Source organism: Sceloporus occidentalis, unplaced genomic scaffold (assembly GCF_023333645.1).
Source record: "Sceloporus occidentalis isolate IW3139 unplaced genomic scaffold, rSceOcc1.0.p SCAF_215, whole genome shotgun sequence".
In the NCBI taxonomy this organism is placed as follows: Eukaryota; Metazoa; Chordata; class Lepidosauria; order Squamata; family Phrynosomatidae; genus Sceloporus; species Sceloporus occidentalis.
The window spans coordinates 396,359-417,830 of NW_028317195.1; positions in this window are offsets into that span (position 1 = coordinate 396,359).

Below are 21,472 nucleotides of genomic sequence, written 5' to 3' on the forward strand. Positions count from 1 at the left end.
TTGTCAAATCCACTCGGCCTGGGAAATGTCCCAGTCTGGATGGGTTCCCCCTGAAGTATTTCTCACGATTCTGTGATCAACTCGGCCCGCACTTTGTGGATGCCTTTAACTCCATACTGGACGGCAGTCAGATACATCCACACTCCACTTTGGCATCCATCACTCTTATTCATAAGGAGGGTAAGGACCCGGAGCATTGTGGTAGCTATCACCCAATCTCACTGCTTAATACGGAAAATATTGGCGAACAGGCTGAAGCCCTTCCTTTCCGCCTTGGTGCACCCAGATCAATCAGGTTTTGTCCCTGGTCGTGAGGCCAGGTACTGCACCATTCGCGTCCTTAGCCTAATGCACCTGGCAAAATCCAACTCCATGGCCTCGGTCTTCCTCTCTACGGACACTGAGAAGGCGTTCGATCGGGTAGATTGGACCTTCATGCTGACAACCCTCGAACACATGGGCTTCGGGACAGGCTATCTGTCCTGGATTCGCTCGTTGTATTCCGCTCCCTCTGCACGGCTTCGGATTTATGGGCTCCTCTCGGACGCCTTCCCTATTCATAATGGCACCCGACAGGGTTACCTCTTGTCTCCGTTATTGTTTGTGCTCTCTCTTGAACCCCTTCTACAGGCCATCCGATTGAATCCTGATATTGCTGGTATACCGGTGGGTAACACTCAACATAAGATCCTGGGCTATGCCGACGATCTTTTCTTTTCTATCTCTCGGCACCGGATTTCTCTGCCCTCCATCATGAAGGAAATAGATCTCTATGGTTCCCTATCTAATTTCAAAATTAATATGACCAAATTTGAGATGTTGGGGGTTGATATTCCCACTGACCAGGGCATTTCCCTCACGGCCACATTCCCATTCAGGTGGTGTGATGCCAGATTGCGGTATCTCACCATATGGTTGTCCGCTGACTTCTCCCAACTCTTTCCTATAAATGTAATATAATCAAGATGAATGCTACGCCCCGGCTCCTTTACTTGTTCCAGACTTTTGCGAGTGCTTGAATGGTCGTGTGGGGTGTGACGTAAGCTGTGGGTGGTAACTGAGGGTGCTGCACTTGATGTGCCGGTGAGTTCTTTACCTTGGCTTGAGGCTGCCTGTGCTCGTCGCGTGGTTTCTTCCCACCATTTTGTATCTGCAACACTTGGAGTCTGGCACTCCCTGCTCCGCACCACCACCGTTTCCACCATTCCCTGTCCCCTTACACTGGTTCGTAATAACCCTGACTTCCCACCGGGTTTAGGTGTGGACCTCTTCCCGGAGATGGCAGCCAGGGAGGTGACCAGGATTCGGGCCTTCTTGTCGTCCCGTGGACTAAAGCCAAAGGTTCCGCTATGCCCAATTTAGCAAATTCTTTCGGACCTTGGTTCGTAAGCACGAGGTGTATCATTGCTTTATGGACTTCTTCTCCCCGCTGTATACCCCAATACCCCACCCCATGTAGGAATGGGAGGAATCCTTGCATCTGCCCCTTAAGGAGGAGCAATGACATAAGATTTCTATCCTCACTCACCGTTGCACTCACTCACTCAACAACAGGGACCAGGAGATGTCCTATAAGCTTTTAGCCTGTTGGTATCGTTCTCCGTCCACATTAGTCCGATACAATCCCGGTGTGAGGGATGAATGCTGGAGGTGTGGGGCCTCCCCGTGCTCAATCCTTCATCTGTGGTGGTCTTGCCCTCTCATGCTCTCTATTTGGACCACTGTCCATTCCATTGCTCAGACACTTACTGACAAACGACTACCATTCTCCCCTGAGTTCTTCCTTTTGATACATATGCCCTATCCAGTCTCCAGGTACAAATCATCGATACTTCGCCATCTATTTGTGGCAGCCAAGTCTCTAATTCCATTGCATTGGGGTGATCCTGCCCTGCCTTCGATTCGGGAGTGGCTCCTGCGGGTGGAGCGGAGACGTATCCTTGAGGAGCTGATGTGTCTTTGGTTCCACTGGGTGCAATACCTCTCTAGTCCCGAAATTCGCCCCCACTTAACGGCCGCTTCGTAGGCCAACTTCATGTCCCCCATCCCTTCCACCCCCCTCCCATTATTATTCTTTTTTTTTGTTGTTTTTTTCCCACCTTCTCCTGTTTCCCTCCTCTCTTGCCTTCTGTTTATCGTCCCCACCATCTCCCCCCCCGATTCCCCTTTCAAGTTCCTTTGTGCTGTTGTTCCCTTCCTGGTCCTCCACGGTACTGCGGGTAGTGCCTGTGTCATTTTCCTGATTGGATGTTTTCCGAGGTCTTGCGTGATCTCGACTCTTTAAGTCCCTGGAGATGCTTTCTTAACTAAGGCATGACCTAACTGCCGACTATCTCCTTAATGGCGGTCGCTTTCCACCATCCGTACTGGGATGGACCTGTGCTGTACCCTCCTCCGCTACTCTTTGGAGTCCACTTGCTGGGTATAGTCCTCTTTCTGATCCACCACACATACTGCATCCTGCTGTTTCACGGGTCGCGACAATGTCATTTACCTGGTTGGATATTTAGTATGGTCTCCTGTGATCCCACCATCATTATGTCATCCGAGATGTTTTATTTGCGAATGTATGCCCTCCATCTGACTATCTCCTCTCTTCATGCCACATGATTAATAAACATTGATTTACCCTAAAAATATACAATGAAAAAAATCCTTTATTGAATAAACAATTAAGTAGCAAAAACGTAATGCAAAATCGTAGTCCCATAAACAAGCCGGGGGCGGGAAGCAGAAAGCGTAGTCAGACGGGCAAGAGTCAGGAATATGGAAGTCAACGGTATCAGGAATCAGGAGCTGGAAGGTTAGTCACACAAAGCCAGATCATACGCAGGAAAATCAGGAACACACTTGATAGTCAGAGCAAAGTGGAATTTCATAGAACCGCCTACAGCACACAGTGAAAAGGCATAGAGCTTACAACACTAGAGAAATCTTAACTGTGGCTGTGTCTATGTATTGATTTTTAAATATAATCAATTAGAATCAGTTTCCTATTCCAAAAAATGTTGATAGTTATATTAAAAGAAATAGTTGTGGACTTCCGGGGGCAGAACTAACGGCAGCACCCTTGTTTTAGGTGCCTTGGTGAATCTATTACCATCAAGGATCCCAAGACACCCAAATTCACTTGTGGAGGCAGGGGTTCAATTGAGCATAGGGGCCGGACAAGGATCCGTCATCGGGATCGGCTCTCCGGCTCAGGTGAGCTAGGCCGGCGGGCTCACCATACTTACTTTTACCCTACAACTTACTTTTCTTACCACTGCTATACAAGCATCTGAAACTTTCAACTTGACTAATTATTTATTTAACATATCAATATTTATATATTTATATGTTCTACACATTTATATATTTTTACATGTATTTTTTAGATTTATGTATTTTCATGTGGGTATACATTGTACTGGTAATATTTATTACTGGATTTTATATGGATCGAGCACCCCACATTAATATAGAGCAGGATGTTTTTCTCTTCTTGGCCTGGTTAACAGAGCTGATACTGGGGAAAAGCGGACAAAGATTGAAGACAGAAGAACAAGAAGAGGCAAGATAAGAAGCAGAGCTAGGGAAAAGGAGACAAGGACACGGATGCGGGTGGCAGAGAAGAGTGTGAGATCAGGGATAATCTTGCGTGCATCAGAGAGGCTAGAGAAACAACCGCATTTCCATGAGGCTTTTTTGCCATACTTGACAGACGTAAGAAGTATCCTTGCTTCCTCTTGTCCACGTACAATGCAATACAATTACAATACATCTTGATTACATAATCACTGTTCAACTGGAAATGCTTGATCTACCACATTCATTATTTTTATCTGTATGCACTCATAGAAGAACCCAAATACTGGAAAATCCTCAGAAAACATTGCTATTGGTATGTAATGCTCAACATTGCAGTATCGATTGAAGATCTGTGCAATTTCTGTTGCTTCTACTTAATTCTTTTATACTTACAGTAGTACCAGTTCTATATTGGTTCTAGAATATGAAACCTTTTCAACCTATATGAAATGTATAAATATGAAAGCCTTGCCACCTCCTTCTACAAACGTCCAGTACTGCAAAGTATTTAGATCAGCACCCTGCCTATTGTTTCTATATAAGCGGAAGAACCCAAGCAAATAAGCCTAGCTCATGGCCCACTGTCTGAGGCAAAGATAACTCTCTGCCACACTAATGATGTATGCATGTACCATGGTAAACCTGGTCTTCTTATACATACTGTACCTGCCAACATTGTCCTCATCTAACTGGCGGTAAGAGAGCTGACCCATATCCACAACTAAGGTTGGTTCACCCCATTTATCTGTGTCCTTGTTTATACAGTAGATCAAAAACTCCATTACTGTTACTTCCATTAAGGATTCCGGGGCTAGTAGCTGGTTCCTGGGTCAAGATTTGGCAGCACATTTGAACATGCTCTAAATTAATTAAGTAGTTGATGGGTGTCCCCTCAAATCATGACCTGTCACCAAAGAAACACTAAGTAAAATCTAAGTACTTTTGGGAGTACCCCAAATGTGAATACCTCTAATGTGACCTTGTGCATCTCGCATGTTTCCAGTCACCATGGGATTACCCTGCACAACCTTCTGGTCGATTGGACAAAGGAATATATTTTAATTAAAAGGGTGCAGACAAAGAAGGCCTTACAATTACCCCCATCTACCTGCTCCCAGGCACTCTTAGACCTTTTGTTAGGATATACCAGCTATCCAAAATCTCAAAGAATACATCCAAGAAAATATCCTGACAAAGGGTTCATACGTCTATCTACTTCCCCAGCAGGTGCCGGTATTTTCTTTGTAGAAAAAAAAAAGATAGTGTCGACTATACAGAACCTAATCAAATCAGAGTGAAAAACAGGTACTTTCTGCCGCTCATACTGGACCATCTTAAGACAGTTAGTGCTACCATTTTCACAAAAATAAACCTCTATGGGGCCTATAATCTGATATGAGTCTGTGATGGGGAGTGAGTGGAAGAACGCCTTCCATAGCCGTTATGGGCACTTTGCATATATGATGATGCCTTTCTGACTTTGTAATGCCCCAGCTACGTTCCAAAACATTGTTTGGAACTGCTGCTGGCAGTTGGAGTAAGAATTGCAGGTGGGGGAAATAGGGATAGGGACAGTATCGTAAGAGTAGGTAGTATTTGAAGAATGAACTTCCTGATTTCTCCCACAAAACCACCAATGACTGGGTACAAAATCTCACCTGATGTCAGGATTGGTAAAAAAAAATCTTGAATTAAAACAGTATATTAAAACTGTAGATCTAAAGAGACCAAACACATGACTATGTAGCTTGAGCTTACGAAAACAACAATGTGCAAATATAATGTTCAAAGAACCTGAGACAGGTGATGTAAAAGGAAATCTGGTATCAGAAATGATTTAAAAACACACCAGACCTTGTCAAGCTGATTGTAAATCAAGTCTGTCTGATTTGCTCATCAAACATAAATGCAGTGTAACCTGCGGCTGTCAACGCTATGTTGTTCAGCTCCACCTAGAGGTCAGACCATTAAATGTAAAAATCCCCTCTGTTAGCTACTGACTATAAGCTTACCCTTTAATCAAGATGTCAGTTGTTTTTGGGTTAGTTTCTGCTTAAACCTGCCTACCTCTGGAAAGCCTTATTGTACTGTTTGCCTTAAATAAAAATAAGTGGTGATAGCAAAAGAGAATTTTCGTAGATTCACTCTGCGCCAAATCTTTTTGGTTACAAATGAATGTCTGGCAATGGGTTACATGCTAAAATGCTACATTAGTGATTTTTTTAAAAAAAACATATTCTATAGGCAATAGAAAAAAAAATAGGCTAGTTGTTTCATTATTTACTATAAAGGATCATTTTAAACAATGAAATTTGAAAATGTTTCAATTTGTTACATAGCGTCCAAATGTAATGAATTTGTAGGGACAGTCTCTTATTCAAACCTCCATTTCAAATTTACATTTATCTTTGGAAATACCTGGATACAATTCTAAATATTGAGGCATCAACGTCACCATTAACGCTATTTGATTCCATAATAAGTTGTAATATTTTTTTAAATGTCCCTAACCTAGATTAAAAAATTTGTATATAAAAACATTAGTAAGCGAAGGGAAATTTTGTGGTCTAGTTAGAGATTCCAAATTGCAGGCCTTATTATGCAGCAATGTTAATTTTTATATTATGTTAATAAAAGTTCATCACGGTTGGTAATTGTGATGTCACATCTGAAAAAATACTTCCTCTGTCAGTGTGCTAGAACTCAACCCTTACAATTTATATTAGCACACTCTGTCTGGTTTCTTGTTCCCTGTCTAGGGTGTAATTACAACTAGTTGGACATGAGGAAAACACTGGGAATACACAGTAAAAATAGAGGTCAAGAGAGAATGGTTAGCTAATTAATATACAATAGATCTTATAATTAAATGTACTTTTTTTTTTTTAAATGGAACTATATTATTCCATCTAAATAAAAACACAGATAAAATAGAACGTAGTATGGTTAACATGGTTCTAGCATATTTGTTTTTTGAGATATTTGTTATGCACAGCTTAATGATAAGGATTCCTTCAGCAGGACCACTATAGTTTGACTACTACAGCAAGTTTTATTATAGGATACCCAATGTACTTTCCAAACATTGGTTAAACTGACCTATAATAACGCACTGATAAATATATAGTGAGAGTACCAGTGTCTCCAAAATCAAGTGATATCAACTGTGAAACATATAATTTTTAAATATAATGAATGGAAAAAGATTTCCCCTTGTTGTCTCACAGCTGCCACCTTATAACAACACTCTCCAAATGTTGAACAGCACAAAGTAACTTTAAATTAGGGGCGCTCATGAAAGATCAAGGGAAAAAGAAGAAAAGCCAACAATAATAGTATAGACTGCAATGACTGCTCAATTAATCTATATTTAAATCATTACACTCACAAAAGTGTTGTGTTATTCACTTTTCTCAGTATCTTTCTGAATCTGGATTAAGGAAAACAGAAGAGACCGAAAACAAATGGTGCAGTATATTCTATCAATATATGATAGAAAATAATAATATTGCATTACATCATATCGTGTGGGTGAAATATTATTATTTTCTATCATATATTGGTAGAATATACTACACAGTTTGTTTTCGGTCTCTTCTGTTTTCCTTTATCCAGATTCAGAAAGATACTGAGAAAAGTGAACAGTGAACACAACACTATTGTGAGTGCAATCATTTAAATATAGATTAATTGAACAGTCATTGCAGTCTATACTATTATTGTTGGCTTTTCTTCTTTTCCCCTTGACCTTACATGAGCGTCTATTATAGGGCACCTCTATCACATAAATATCTTAAAGGTGCTAGGCACTCATTATTTGAAAAGCAACAGATGACTATGAATTTTTATCTGTACTAGGCTGTCCCTGTCTAGGTTGCTGAGCTAAAAGGGATAATGCAATTATTTTTTCACCTCATTAGCTGGGTAATTCTGCCCTATGAATATGCCATACATTTGATGATGTACTTTTGTGCATTTATGTTACAGACTAATTTGCTGAGCCCTGAGTATTAGTGATGGGCTTCAAGTATCATCATTTACCAAATCCTTCCAGCAGAAAACTGTGTCTCTTTGGTCCTGCATATACCATATTGTCCTTACTATAAGATGCACTTTTTCACCAAATTTAATTCTTTAAATTAGGAGTGCTGCCTATAATGGGGGTTTTGATATTGCTCCCCTCTGCCGCATCTACACAGTTGACAAGAAGAACAGTTGAATGTCCTCTGGCTAAAGTTTAGGTAAGGATTATTACCAAATCGTTGAACAAAAAGCTTAAAGAAATCCTATTATTAATTCCTAACTTTTAATATATTTCCCTATAAACATAACAATTTAATTCAGTAGAACGCAAAAGAAATCAAAATGTATCGAACAAAATAAGCAGTCCCTAAGAAGATACAGGCGGTGGTCATATGGGTCTCCAATTCCTTCCAGATCTGGCGTTTGACACTCTGCTTCAGCGATAGAGAGTAGAAGGGAGAGTGGAAACCAAATGAGCAATCCCTCCCTGTCTACCCTATCGTAAGTTAATGAACTGCTCCATACTAAAGAACTAACAAAATAACCTGCCCAATGCATGTTTCAACAACATGTCTGTGCTGTATCATCAGGGAATGATGCATCCTCAGCACCGAGATGCTGTTTAAACGCGCGTTGGGCAGATTATTTTGTTGGTGACTTGGAGACCCAAATGATCACCGCATGTATCTACCTATTTGATTCCATATATTTTGATTTTTTTTTTTTTATTGTACTGAATTAGATTTCTGTGTTTATAGGGAAATAGAATAAAAATTACGTTTGAACGGTAGGATTCCTTTTAGTTTTTGTTCAATGATTTTCTAGAATTAGGGTTTTAGTACCCTAGGGAATTCTTATAATACTATTTCTGTATGGTGAACCAACACCTGCATATCTACTAAGGACCATTACCCCCTCATTTTGATTTATACTCTCGAAATCTGTTTTAAGAGGAAGGGTTGTCTTTTCAAAATATGGTTCTGATATTTGTTCCCCATTTTTTTTTTTTCTAAGTCTTCTCCCCATCATAACTTTCTAACTTCTCATTCCTTTCCCCTTCATTTACAAAATGGTTTTCTATATTTCTGTAAGCAAATAACTGCTTTTAAAATCAGGACTAACTACACAATCGATAACTATTAAATAAAATAGTGTTTTACCATTCTACTAACGTATTTTTCTTTAACTTTTTTTAAAAAATTGCACCAAAGTATAAGGGTGTACCCTATAACGTAATATGGAATTCTAAAGTATCATTATATATAAATATATACATATATAACTCCAAAACTTCAAAGAATAATTCGGGCCATCTTGGCTTCTCTGGCTTGCTTTTTAAGCACTTTCCTCGTTATAAATTGATTTCTTAGAGCCTTACATATTAAAAGTATTATGATAAATTTAAAACACATTAGGATTCTATGCCACGGCTTGTTTGTTTCAGCATAACAATATAATAATTTGAAACCGAAACAAGTTTGATAGCAATTTAAAAAGATGGAATTTCTGGACTCTAACAAAAGTGTCCTCTTTCAAACTGGGTGATTCAACCACCCTCACTGGACACTCATCCATCCATCCCTCCATGCATAGATAGTGGGCATGTCCCATACCTGTGATAGTGACAAAAGGGGATGCCCCCATCCTGTTGTCTGACTCATTCTCTCTCCCTCCCTATATATATATATCAGTCAGAGCTTACTGTTCCCTAAACAGTCTGCTTACCTCTAGCTCCTTATAACCAATTTCATTAGCTGCTTTTTTGGGTGTTGAAATGGCTTCTGGATACTTTTGGTTGCCTTTGGGTATTCTACTTACCATCTCCCAGAATATGGTTAGTGCGAAGCCTATTGATGACACCTCTATGGATATTTGTACTTGGGAGATATTTAAGAATTATTCATGGGAGCTGAACACACTGGTAATGACGCTTCACGCAACGAGCAAGGTAAAAGTTTAAGAAAATGTGCTTTTTCTACTCACTTTACAAAGCCAATTTTTTCATTTATATAATATACTTCAATATTAAATTAGTTATTTGCTAACATTTTTGCCGCTACAACAGTAATTCTAAAATATATATTGGCTTGAACAGTTGAAAGAAGATATAATTTGGATATATTAATGAATTACAACAATATATGTTTAAAAAACAAATGGTTTAATTATCAACTTCTGTATTGCAGCATGAGTCCCACCCCAAGGTCTATATAAAGGAGGACAAAGGTATATCCAGAATTCAATGTCAGCATCAATGCAATCCAGAGATGCTGCTCAAAGACAAAAAGGTACTGGAGATTGTGGTGTTTTCACTACATGGGTGAACATATCAGCTTAAAATGCAACTGTTGTCATGGTGACCTTATCGGAAGTATCTTTTTACATTTAAACATATATCATTAACAATATCCTCTAATGAATAAGTCATATTTTAACGTTCATTTTGTAGTCATTGTATTAAGTATTGATTATGTTTTTATACTCTGCTCTTGAAGAATAAAGATGAAATTGTTGGGGATCCAGAGTACAGAATGTTGTATGATCTGATAGAATAGCAATTCCTAAATCTGGTATTCAAGGCCCACCTAACAGCCCAGAGTTTTGGATTCACATCTACACATGCAGCCTTTCTCTGTGTTTGTGAACGAGCTACTTGTGCTAAGAGCACGGCGTAGAAAAGGCACCTTGTAGGAAGCTTGAAGAGGTTATTGATGCTTTTAGGACATGTATTGAAATGCCTCCATAATAACGCATGTTACTAACAGTCACTGAACCTGGGCAATGGTGTGATTATCTTGGATCCTTGTCCTATAGGTGAGATTTATCACTAAAGTTAGAGACAACTACCAAAATCTAAAAAAAGAAAAATGGAGCATTTTAACCGCATTTCTTAAGATTTTTCAACAGTACATTTGAACATTTTATTCTGCACATTATATACGTGCAGTACCATAGTGATAAGAGTATTAAAGGTCGTTATTACAAGTAAGCCATAGGCAGCAGCTGCATCTACAAGAGTTGTCCTCTGTGACATGCGTGGGGCTAAAGGATACATCCAGATTGCATGGTAACTACTTTGAGCAGGTTGAGGCAGTTTCATTTTTCATTTTCAAAAAAAGAAGCTTAAGTGAACATAATAGCATAGTTTGGAGTAAATTAAATCTCTCTGTGCTCTAATGTTGTGTCTATGCAACTAAAGCATGAGTCAGCCATGGGTAATGAATCAAAAAGTAACATACATTGTGCCCTTACTGTTTTTTGAAACATTTGTACTGTTTGAATTTGGAAAATTATTGGTTTTTGATATGCCCATTTTGGTCTAAATGGCTTTCATTTTGCTTGCTATAATCTTCACATATCCGATCTAGTTTAATGGGACTAAGTTTCTTCTAATGTGTCTCTCGCAGACATGTCTGAAGCGCATTTACGAAGTTCTGTACAGTTATGAAAATCATATAATTCATGTGTTTGGAGACAAAAGCATATCCAAGGACAGTGATATATTGTTGAAAATCAATGGCATGGAGAACCATCTGAGAGCAATTGCACACAATGTAAATCCACAAATTGTAAACACCATCTCTAATATTACGAAGAAGATGGACAAGATCTGCAAGTGTCTAGAGGTAAGAAAGGACCGCAAATGTGGATTTTTTTTCTAGATTAAAAAATCCAGTGGAGAGTATTTTGAATTTTACATAGGGCTGATACTGAAACTTATTTGTTTGAGTAAGGGCATTTTGAGGGAGAAACCAATTTATGTTTCCTTGTATTCAGTGTCAGATTTACTTCACTGTTTTCTAGCACAATTAAATAGGAGAATGTTGGAAATAACCCCGTATTTATTCAGAATGGAGGTATAACCGGTGTTAGATTTCACCCAGAGCTATGTAGGGAGTCACATTGCTAACAGCCTGAATAAATATAATAATATTATTTTCTGTTTCAGAAAAAAGGTTACAAAGCAGAAAATGTCAACTTTGCACCAATGACTGCACCGCCACTGATTACATCACTCTTAATTGAGCATACATCTTACCGTCTTATGTCTTTCACCTCACTTGTGGCACGTGTCTTTGCTGTGGGTGATCCATCCAACCACATGTTATCTCAGAAGTAACTGTTTATCAGTGCAGCTATTCTAAATATTATATATTTAGTAGCATTACTTATACCTTCAATGCAGGTAGAAAAATGCGTAGTATACTTTATAGTATTCAGTATTTTGTATGCATCTGTTCTCTAAATGCAATTGTACCAAGCATTAATCAAAGGCATAAAACCACCGATCTATTGTTCCTTTGATGCTTTAAAGTATATCATTTAAGATTTATATTATTTATAGTAATTATAATATTTATTTTTATTATATTATATTATTTATGTATTTTTGCTAAATCCTTTGGTGGAGTATAAGATAAAGCAGCAGTCTACCCAAATATATTTTGTTTAGCCAAATTTGGGGAAAAAAAGGAAATCATTAACATGGACCTCGTGGAACATGATCTGTAGGGACCCCATCATAGAGCGAGGAGACAAATGGCACATTGTCACAATAATGTGTTAAAAGAGCTCTGAACATATCTTAAAGTAAACTTGGTATTAAATGAAAGTTCAAAATCATTTTCCCAATGTATATAAATTATATCTAATTTGTCAACAGGCAAAATATGCTTCATAGTTGGAGTTTTCCTTTTTTTAGGAATGTCCCTACATAGCTAGAGAATAAACACTGTGTGTTCTGGCGAAGTCCATGACTTTAAGTCACCACAGAGAACAAAGCAATGAACAATTTATATTGCTGTGGAACAGCATTGAAGATACTGTTTAAAATCATTCCTAGGAATGTTCTGTGTTCTAATGTATGTATCTTTTTATAGTGTATGTATTCTTGATATTGTTGGCTGATATTTATATCTATTAAAATATAATTTATTGTTGAACTCTACAACACAGTTGTGCTCATTGTGTTTGTTATTATAACAATCTTTATTTGTTTACATGTTGCTTTGTATGAGGTCAGTTAGGTCATATAAATACAAAAACATAACCGTGAACATGCTATTAGTTAAGCAGAGAGTCTAATTACGTCAGAGCTAGTTGTCTATATCCAGAATATACAGTAAAAAGCATAATACAGTACTGGAATAAAGGAGGCCCCCTCATTGCAGGGAGGCCCTTGTGGACCCCCCCCCCCCCAATGCCAGTGCAGTCCCCACCCAGGACCACTGGGCCCGAGAGCAGCACTCCCTCACTTCCAGCACACTATGTCCGAACACTTGAATGTGATGTCATTTCTGGCACTCAGATGTAGGCAGCGTGTGAGGACCATGAGGGAGCACAAGAGATCTCACCTGCTGGTGGACAGTGTTGGTCAGTATGTGTTTAAGTAAGTATGTTTGTGTGTGTGAATATGTTTGTATGTGCGTTGGTATATTAGCATGGGTGTAAGCATGTTATTACCGGTATGTGTGTTTAAATATGAATTTAAATACGTTAGCATGTTATTATGTGTGTGTATAATACATAATATGTTACTGTATTTGCAAGTGTATTGCTATGTGTAGGAGGAGCTTGGGGCCCTAGCACTTTTTGTTACACCACTCTAATATACTGTACCCCAGACAGATTAAATAAAGAACAAGAACAATAAAAGTGATTAGGCAAATAGTTTGTAAGTGTCATAGAAATATTTTCTATATATAAACAAGGGCCACAAAAGGGGAGCTATTAAAATGTATGTTTAGATGCCAATTGTCAAAATTTCATTGTAAACTGCTGAAAAAATCAATCTCAAACTGGAGAAATTCATATGCTAAAGTTGGAGACATTTCATTTTTTTATTTGCTTATTTTGGTTTTTGTATTGATTGTTTTACTTTTTAACCCCTTAAGGACAATGGGCGGTGCCTAAACCCATTGAAAACAATGCATTTATGGGCTTTGTCATTAAGGGGTTAAACAATGTCCCAGAATTGTTGGTATGTTTGGCTTAACCTGAAACTTAAAAAAACAAAACAAAACACCATATGTGTTTTTTCCAAACAATGATTTGTTTAACCAAATGTCAAAATGTGTCATTCCTATTCATTCCTCTGAAGTCAAAGTTAAAAGACTCTCTTGACTCAGTACTGCGTATATCCATATTGCTCACTCAAATAAGGAAATAAGGTTGTATTTTATGAAGGCAAGTAATCATTATACTGGTATATGTAAGATCAGACTGGCCGGTTTGTTAAAGCATACAGCTAGTTGAGGAGTTTCCTCTTTTTCATAATTCATGTAGCCAGAGATGAAGATATGGCATACTCCCTCTTAGTAAAATCCCAGCAACATTCCACACATACTAAAACTGCTTTATAAAAACATTAGGTTTGGTAACGTGCTTGATGTATGATTGCTCACCGCCTTATAAGCGCATTACCTAGGAGTTCCAGGTATGTTATTTTCTACTATATCCTAGATCACAATATTGATCTAATAAAAAAACCCTGCAGGAAGCTGCCTGGGAAAGATGTATTATTGGGAACAATAAATGTACTATACATGAGAATCTCCAGGATTTTTTTCCTGGAGGGGGGCAAAGTTTCCTCCACACCCTTCCCCTCTCCCACCCCAGTACCTCCTTACCTCTTCTCCATTGCCTACCTATGTTGGCTCAGGGGAGGGATTTCTTGGTGGGAGGCTAATGTAAAAGTTATATGACCAAACAGAGCATCATTAACCTGCATAACATGAGAACTTTCATTACTGCACTCCACCTCACCTCAACAAGTGACCTTTCCTCCAACAGTATATTTCATCAATTTGAAATCCTTTTATTGCCAATAGATGGCAATACTTGCATATTAATTAATTAGCCGTTCTGATTACAGAGGGGTGGTAAGGGAGACGAGAAGGCAAATGCCCCCACTGCCTAAAGCTTTTCTGAATGTTTAATAGCAATTCTACATATACACACAAGGATGTCCAGAATATATGCTTCTTTCAATAAATGCATTTTAAACACAACATAGCACAGCTGGACCCCCGACTGAATGTTGGCAGCCTTCCCTGTCAAGGGTTTTTTCTTGAATGCCTTTGCTTACAAAGGTAGCCAGGACAATTTAGCTGTCACCAAAGGTGGTAGTAACTTATAAAAAAGTTGTGTGTGTATTTCTATAAGCAGGAGCAAATGAAGGTCAGGCTGGGCCCTAGAGCAACATTGTCTCACACCTGTATGCGTATATTTATATATATGTATATTGTACGTAAAAAGTCAGCGTTACAACATGACCCTTCTACAGTTCTGTTGATCTGTCCCTGCATGTAAAATAGATTTATCAACTTTTAAGATCCTGGAAACTGAACACTCTTTCTATGAGAGGGAATCAAATGGACAAATTATGCACATTTTGCACAGGAACTGCCACGCAAAGTGATGTGACATCCGGCAAGTCATGTGGATGGTTCAGGATGAATCCATTGCGTAGGGACACAATAAAAACCTGGTCACTCTAGTCCACCTCATCGTTCTACATATCTGTTTGGTTACACTCAGCAATTGTAGGAATATGCCCGTCCATACAGGGCCGAACAGGGAATGAAGCCCGATGACATATTGATGTAATGGTTGCACTTATCCAGCACCAGAGTTACATTGCAGGATCTGTTCTGCTGTGGATGTGGCTGATCGTGTAAATATGATGTGCCAGCAGACCTCATGGCATTTTTCTGGTGTGCCAGATGTTGAATTGTCTGGCACATCAAGTATCGTCAAGGGGTTAACGTCTCGTATTATCTACAGAGACAGGATCTCAGTAGTGTTTTCAGTCATCATTAGTCAACTAGAACTGATTTTCTACCCTTTGTATTATTACGCTATATAGAAGGGTGTTATCTCTGATGGTCCCCTCTAGGTTTTCAGCAACTGATCGGTTCGCCTCACGCTCCTCCACGAGGCCTCTCTCTTGCCTATGGTGGTGGTGGTGCCTTGTGCTCCCACCGCAGGACTTCTGCAAGGTAAGTGAACTACAAATGGGGGATAGGGTAGATAGTGAGAAGGAGGTAGAGGGGGCAAAGATGCTCATGGCATCCGTGACATGGATCTTTCATGGCTTAAATCCTACCTTTCTAACCGTACTTTTAGTGTCTCATTTACTGGAACTTGCTCCTCTCCCCTACCACTATCTACTGGTGTTCCTCAAGGCTCAATTCTTGGGCCTCTGCTATTCTCCATCTATACTTCTTCACTCGGAAAACGTATTTCTTCCTTTGATTTCTAATACCACCTATATGCAGATGACACCCTACTCTATATTTCTGCTCCTGACCTTTCCCCCTCTCTTCTAACTCACCTCATTGACTGTCTATCAGGAATTGCATCATGGATGGCATCCCGTTACCTAAAGCTCAACATCTCTAAAACCGAACTCATGGTAATCCTGCCATCTGCTATGTCCACTTTCCCTGACATCTCTATTACTGTTGATAACTCCACTATCCAACCAACAGACCAGGTTCGCTGCCTTGGTATCACCCTCGACTCTGCTCTCTCCTTCATCCCTCACATCCAGTCTCTCACCAAATCCTGCCGCCTCCACCTGAAAAATATCTCCCGAATCCGCCCTTTCCTCACGCAAAATACCACCAAGTTACTAATCCACTCCCTTGCGATATCCCGCCTGGATTATTGCAACTGCCTACTAACCGGTCTCCCCCTCTCCCGCCTTTCACCGCTTCAATCTATCCTCAACACTGCAGCTAGATTAATCTTTCTCTGCCGCTGCTCCTCATCTGCAGCTCCACTATGCCAATCATTTCACTGGCTCTCCATTCCCTTCAGAATCAAATTTAAACTTCTAACCCTGACCTATAGAGCCCTCAACAACTCGGCACCCCTTTACATCTCTACCCTCCTATCCAAATACATCCCTACCCGCCCTCTTCGCTCCTCTCACGACCTGCGGCTTTCTTCCACTGTTGTTACCTCTTCCCAACTCCTGTATTCAGGATTTCACCCGCGCCGCACATCTCCTGTGGAATTCCCTTCCCCGTTCCGTCAGACTTTCTGTCTCGTACACGACTTTCAAAACATCTCTTAAAACCCACTTGTTCAGGGAAGCGTACAACATACCTTCCCATTACTCCCAACCATCATCCTAATCACAGCCATCGGAACAAACGGCTTCAACACATCAGAAGCAGATCAACTCATCCTCATCCAAGCTGTCCTCTCCTATTGTCTCACCCCCCTCAACCACCGACTAGATTGTAAGCTCGCAAGAGCAGGGTCCTCTTCTCCTTTGCACCAGTTTGTTATTGTATGTATTATTATGTGTTTATAAAATGTTCTAATGAATGTAACAGCGCTGCGGAATTGGCCGGCGCTTTATAAATAAATGTAATGTAATGGGAGAAGGGGTAGATAGTGAGTAAAGGGGGAGAGGGCGAAGATAGTGAGTAAATGGGGTGGAGGGGAGAATTAATTAATGTGTGGATGAATTGTGTGAATGAGTGAGAGAATTAATAATTTTGTAAGAATGCATTAATGAATATGTGTAAATGATTTGTGTGAAAGAGTGAGAGAATAAATGATTGTGTGAATGAAAGTGTGATTTAGTGAGTGACGGTAAAAGTGTTTGTGTGTATCATAGATGTACAAAAAGATGATGTGTGGAAAAGCAAAGATGGCACAAGCCTTCTTAAGCCTTGGGGACCAAGATGGCAGAGGCAGGGTGTTTATGGGACAAAAATGGCACAGGTAGCATGTTTATCGGACAAAGGTGCACAGCGTGGGCTGTTTGGAGACAAAGTAACATGCATTATCTACATCAGAGCCCTAGCCAGGTAATATCGCACAGTAACATGCATTATCTATATCAGAGCCCCAGCCAGGTAATATCACACAGTAACATGCATTGTCTATATCAGAGCCCTAGCCAGGTAATATCACACAGTACCATGCATTATTTATATCAGAGCCCTTCACTTGAATTATCCTGCCCTCCTTACATTGTTGCCCCCACATCCCTTACAACTACAGTACCTGATTGCAACAACAATATTTCCAAAGCACCACTTTGCACCAAGGTTGCACACACAAGTCTTCCAAAGATCCCATCCAGACAATGCCCCAGCCAGCACCCAGATAGCACACCCATGCTGGCTGAGCATCATGGGAAATGCAGTTGATAAAGCTGCAGATGTTAGCTGTGAATAACAATTCCCATGATGTTCAGCCAGCCAGGTGTCCACCATCATGGGCGTAGGAACCCCTAAAAATCTGGGGGGGGGACAGCATTTTCCTCCATCAGATCCCCACTTTCTCCCCATCTCTCACACTATCTACCCCCTCTCCCCCCTTCTTACTATCGACCCCCTCCCTACCCTCCCTTCTCACACTATCTACCCCCTCCCTACCCTCCCTTCTCACACTATCTACCCTCCCTTCTCACACTATCTACCCTCCCTTCTCACACTATCTACCCTCTCCCTACCCCCTTCTCACTAGATACCCTCTCCCTACCCTCCCTTCTCACTAGCTACCCTCTCCCTACCCCCCTTCTCACTAGCTACCCTCTCCCTACCCCCCTTCTCAATAGCTACCCTCTCCCTACACCCCCTTCTCACTGTCTACCCCAGGGGTGTCCAAGTTTTTTCTGCAGTGGGCCACTTCATCAGAATTGTATACGTGCACGGGTCGCACTCATTTTTCACTGTGAGAAAATATGCAGATTAAAATAAAGTAAATGATACAAAACCTTTACTTTTCCTCTCACTGATTTCTGGGCCTAGAAAGTTTTGCGACTATAAATTCAGGACTCAGGATAATTAAAAATGAAATTGTTCTATTTATTCTAGGGATGGACCAAAATGAAAATTCTGGACCAAAACATTCACGGTTCACTTAGCCAAAACCGAAAATGACCCCCCACCTTTAAAAATAATAATAAAAACTCACATTTTTAATAAAAGTAGGCAACACACCACAATTGGACAAAAAAATTTGCGCTATGACTTGGCATGATAGGAGTGTGAATGCTAACAGCAATTATACTCCTATCATACCCAGGCAGCCAGTACATGCTGGTACAGGGTGGCTGTAAGTGATGTGCAGACCCCATACTACTGGCAGCATCAATACACAAGGGGGGCAGCTAGCTAGGTTTCAGCATGTACTGGCTCACTTGGCATGATAGGAGTGTGATTGCTATTAACAATCACAGTCCCATCATGCCTAGGTTCCAGCACTTACACATCCATGCTATCACACACACACTCATTCATTCATATACTCATTCATTCACAGATTCATTCCCTCAATCATGCATACTCATTCAAACACCCTCCCCACCCCCTTACCTGCACTGCAGCTCCCTCGATGCCGCTCACACACTTCAGCAGGGGGCACAGCCTCCCTCTACGTTCTCTGGTGCTGGTCTGGGAAGCAAGGGTTAGCGGCGGGCGCCATAACCCAGGCACGGAGTATGGCAATATTGCAGTTTGGATGGTACATTTATTCATTATGCATCTTTCCATAATACTGCAGCTAAACATACATTTTATAGGCAGAGAAACAAATGTTAAGAAATATCTTCTCTTATAAAAACTACCTAAAAGTAGAATTATTCAAATGCAATTCACCATTTTAGTGTCTGTAAGGAAAGCTGAAGACAGGAGAAAGAGGGACTTATTTTTCGGGAACAAATTTAGTTTCATAATTTGAAGGAGAAAAAAAAACCCTCAGAGTTTCGTCCAAACCAAAGGGCAGGAAAAGGAATTCTTTTTTTCAAAAACAAATGACAAAAACTAAAAGTAAAATTCATCTGAAATGATTTTGGGTCACCTGCACAAGTCTAACGTAAACATTCAGATGACACACCTACAAGCACACTTTCTGTCATGTGGCTGGCCACTGCCTGCCTCAAAGTCTGTATGCAGCCCGTGCGCAGAGGATCTTTACTGCCGCCTCTGTACAGAGATGGAATAGACTGCACATCCCGAAAAATCAATGTGCAATGGAAGATGTGGCAGCAGCTGTTCTTACTCAGGAGAGGTATAGAACGTGCAGAAGGTGAAACCAAATGTCCGAAAAAGTAAGAAAAGAATAAAGTACTTTCGTTTCTTTTGGATCGGGTTTATAGCTGCAACCCTATTAACACTCTCGAGTGTTGAAAAGATATACCAAAATTGACTTCCGTCTAGGGGCGCTTGAAAACACACGATCGCAAATCTCTCAAAAATAAAAAATAAATAAAGAACAAAAAGAAAAAAAATAGTGTGATACAGTAAAAAATGTTGCTGGAGTTTTTAACACAAGACTTCAATGGTTGCACTCACAATATTCATCAATCTTTAGCACGTATATTTAACCACCCTTCAGTATGTATGTTGGTTCCTTGACCTCAGGTGCATGGAAGACAAGAAATATCCAAATAGGGTAATATCTTTAAAACCAGTGTTTACGCAATAAAGTAATGCACTCACATTTGGATGAAGAATATCAAGCGCATCTGATTAGTTGTCCTGAAGCGGTCTTGGTTTCCAAAACGAAGTTCCTGGTGTGGTCGTACTGGACCCCAGGGTCCAACGAAGATGTTTCTTTAATGTTCCAGTATAGATGTTTTTTAAAGTGCAAGTGCTCGTGTAAATTGATTAAATTATATGAAATGTGATAAATGGTGTATGTTCAGTAATTGTAAATTGATCAGTATGAGAAACAGTGGATAAATGCAAGAAATAAAATAAATAATTTAATTTGGGGCTATGCCCTTACAATTCAATAATCGGCAAACTACACTATATAAGTGTTTAACAAAGTCGGTCCGAGATGAATTAAAAGAATAAAAAATGTTCAGATAAAAAGTCATAAAAAATACCGAGTAAAGTCCAAGGTAAACAGTCCTCTACGCGTTTCGCCGGTCAAGGGCTTCCTCAGGAGGTATACTTGCTCAGGAGAGGGCAGATCCGTCCAGCTGATCCTAGCACGTTGCTCAGTCATACCATACTATTCAGTGAGTAGTTGACTCTTTCTGGTTTCCTGACCCTTCGCTTGTCCAGACCTTTCTACCAATACCCTGGGCTGCAATGAGCTTGCCAATCCTGTTCAGGTCACCTGTTCCCACTATTAGGCTAGGTTTCCACTTGGGTTTTTGTCCTGCGTTTTTTTTCTTGATGAAAAACGCCAAGAAAACTGCCACTGCATTTTCCTGCGTTTTGGCGTTTTTTTCTGGAGTTTTTTCTGGCGTTTTAGCCTTTCTGTGGAAATTGCTTTTTTTGACCTTAGGCAGTTTTTCCAGCCTTTACAAGTTAGAAGTTTCACCCAGCTAAAAGGGATTAGGATAAATGGCAAGTATCTGCCCCCTGATGTCATTTACTTGGTAGAGTTGTACTTAAACACCCCGGCGGACCCTTTTGTCACTTTTCTGTGGTTTGTAAGGCGTGCTTTATTCCGAATGTCTGCTCCTCTAGGAAGATTGGCCCCAAATGATGGTGCAAATTGTTTGCTGTTGCTTTTGGCAGGCAGGATCCAGTTGGTTTGTTTTTAATGGCATGTTTGTTCCAAATGGTGTAGAATTCAATATGAACTTTGTTTTGTGTGAAACTGTTTGTTTCCAGCCTATTTCTCGTAGGACACACAGATACTGGGTCCATCCTCTGCATTGTAACTGTGGAAAAAACGCCATAAAAAACGCCAAGGCAATAAACCCACATGGCTTTTTCATGGCGTTTTTTCTCTCCCATAGACTTCTATTGGAGAAAAACGCCAAGATTTCCTTGCAAAAAACGCCAGAGTGTCAACATGCTGCGATTTTGAAAAACTGCCACAGAGCCCAAAAAAGCAGAAAAACGCCAAAGAGGACTGAAAAAACGCCAAACAAAAAAACGCCAAGTGGATA